The sequence below is a fragment of the Hyperolius riggenbachi genome, chromosome 3, assembly GCF_040937935.1.
Source record: "Hyperolius riggenbachi isolate aHypRig1 chromosome 3, aHypRig1.pri, whole genome shotgun sequence".
NCBI classification, from domain to species: Eukaryota; Metazoa; Chordata; class Amphibia; order Anura; family Hyperoliidae; genus Hyperolius; species Hyperolius riggenbachi.
Window position 1 is genome coordinate 29,050,882 of NC_090648.1, and position 2,975 is coordinate 29,053,856.

At 44.9% G+C, this 2,975-nt stretch overlaps 1 non-coding gene across 1 annotated transcript; it reads left to right on the forward strand.

Moving 5' to 3' along the window:
- Nucleotides 1-249: 249 nt before the first annotated feature.
- On the forward strand, nt 250-323 carry TRNAN-AUU (transfer RNA asparagine (anticodon AUU)). The gene has a single exon. It is a non-coding gene; the product is annotated as a tRNA-Asn (tRNA).
- Nucleotides 324-2,975: the final 2,652 nt, after the last annotated feature.

Here is a 2,975-nt window from a genome sequence, read left to right on the forward strand (position 1 = left end):
ACCATTGTGATACACCCAAGAGAAAAATGAGCTTGCTTAGGGATTTGTAGGATGTCAAAAGCCAGCTCACATTCATTGCTCACATTCATTGCCAGGAATCGAACCCAGGTCAGCTGCTTGGAATGCAGCTATGCTCACCACTATACCACCAACGCTACATGCTGAAACTTCTTGGAGTAGACTTACTTCCTACCTCCAAAAGACACACATACATCCCCATAAAATAATTCAACAGCCACTGCATTCACAGTCTCTGTGGCACAATCGGTTAGCGCATTCAGCTATTAACTGAAAGGTTGGTGGTTCAAGCCCACTCAGGGACAGCCTTGCCTTTTGCATTCAACAGTTGTCCAAAGAGAACCCCAGATAGCTATGTAGAATCATCTTTCTCTCTCTGGGCTTGAACCACCAACCTTTTGGTTAACAGCCGAACACGCTAACTAATTGCACCCCAGAGACTCTGCACACAGTTGTTACTAAACGATTTTATGTGGATGGATGTGTGTCTTGTGGAGGGAGGAAAAATCTGCTCCAAGAAGTTTAACGCCACTTTAAACAAAACCTGTATATATCAAATGTCTACATATATTTCTATGATCCTTTCATGATGACAAAGGCCAGAAAGAAGTAGGCAAAGGAGTGCCCATTTTTCCGTACGGCAAAGTGGTCTCACTCACTTTTTTCTACAACGAAGCATCTGCTGTACAGCAGCAGAGTGGCGCACCGGAAGCGTGCTGAGCCCATAACCCAAAGGTTGATGGATCAAAACCATGCTCTGCTAGGTGTACTTGGGTTTTTACACCTTGATTTACCATATGGGCCAATCGGTGTCTAAAGCCGCATAAGAGAAAGTGTCATTAGGGTCTTGCTGTAACATAGATAGTAGTGTAACTATTTCAACTAATGTACCCTTCTTAAACTTGAAGGTTATATACAGATGTAAGGAGAGTGGTGCAGCGGAAGCGTGCTGGGCCCATAACCCAGAGGTTGATGGATCAAAACCATCCTCTGCTAGGCATGATTTCATTTTTGCACCTCCCTTTATCGCATGGGCAAAACGGTTTCCATAGCCCTGTAAGAGAAAATGTAATAAGGGCCCTGCCGTAACCTAGATATTACGGTAGCTAAGACTACTCCTGGGCCTTTCTTGTAGTTGAAGAGATGAGTGAACTGTGACACCACACTTAAAAAAACCTCAACAAAAAACAGCAAATCGAGAAGCTTCCCCATATTGGAGCATTGGATTAGGTAAAGTCTTAAGCCAATGTGTTGTAAGACACAAGTAAGCTTTAGGTTAGCAGGAATGGTTGCATGGCCACCTAGCTTTTCATCCTTCCCACCCTTGCCCTGGAATCTTCCAGACTTCAAATTGCTGTCCTTTGCTGTGTGTGTTACACCAGCATCATCCAGGGGGGCACATGATCTTTCTGAAGTCTTGAATTGAAGCCTGTAAGCAGTATCACCATGTGTCCCACTGCTTTCATCTAGCAAATTAGGCAAATAAGCAAGCTCATTTTTCTCTTGGGTATATCATAATGATACATGCTAGGCTGGCTTCAGCATATAGTGTTGGTGGTGTAGTAGTGAGCATAGCTGCCTTCAAAGCGTTGACCTGGGTCCGATTCCTGGCCAATGTATGTGAGGTTGCTTTTGACATCCTACAAATCGCTAAGCAAGCTCATTTTTCTCGTGGGTATATCACAATGGTACATGCTAGGCTGGCGGCAGCATGTAGTGTTGGAGGTATAGTGGTGAGCATAGCTGCCTTCAAAGAAGTTGACCTGGGTTTGATTCCCGGCCAATGTATATAAGCTGGCTTTTGACATCCTACACATCCCAGGAAGACAAGACAAGGGAGGGAGGAAGAGTTACACTCCCTGATTGATGTATATACATGCAAGATGTTATAAAGTAGTTTAGGCCTGCAATTTAGCATTGAATGTGATTTCTGCCCTTAAAACACTGCTTTGCGTCAAAACCAAAAAATTTTTCTGTGACTTTTTATCCCACTCAACCATGTCTCCCTCCAGGTGTTAGACCCCTTGAAACATCTTTTCCATGACTTTTCTGGCCAGCATAATTTTTACTAATTTTCCAAGTTCGCCTGCCCATTGAAGTCTACTGCGGTTCGTGAAAGTTCGTGCGAACTGAACTTTCGTGGTAGGTTCGCGAACCGGGTTCGCAAACCTAAAATCGGAAGTTCGGGCCATCTCTATTGTTAACAACAGGTAGGTATATGCAGTATTGAATATTACAATGTGCACCTGTCACACACACAGGTAGTCTAGTCACTGAATGTGCTGGGCATGGCAATGGCACACACAGTATGAATTATCAAGGCTGTCTATGCAACACAAGTGTCAGTGGGACACACACACACACACACACACACACACACACACACACACACACACACACACACAAATAGATCACAAGAACAAGATTAGCTCTCAAAAGTGCTGTTGTGGGGTTGTAACGATCGGTGTCAGCACGCAGAGAGAATCTAATTATTGGTGATCTGCAGTATCACCAAGAATACAGATATATACCTGATTATTGATGATCTGCAGAATCACCGATAATAAAGATATATTGCTAACCTCTGGACACCTGAAGCGTGTAAGTGTTTGGTGTAACAGTAGAAATTGGACCACCGGGGTATCAGGTGGTCCAATGAGTAGAGACTGACTCTACTGCAGTCAAGGACTCCAGGAGAAGGAGACCCTGACTGGTATTGCAGCAGTGCCCCCTCTGAGGAGCCGGGGCCCCTGCAGGAAGGTTGAGCACCCAAGGGGTGGGTGACAACCAGGGAGGTCGGGCAGGCCGGGTCGGCAACACACTGACAGACAAAGTACAAAGACAGGAAGCTGATTCGGTATCCAGGACAAGCAAGGTAGGCAACGGAATATCAGAAGTGCAAGGTACCGAATCAGAGATCAGAGGAAAGGTCAGGAAAGCAATAAGTCATAACAGAT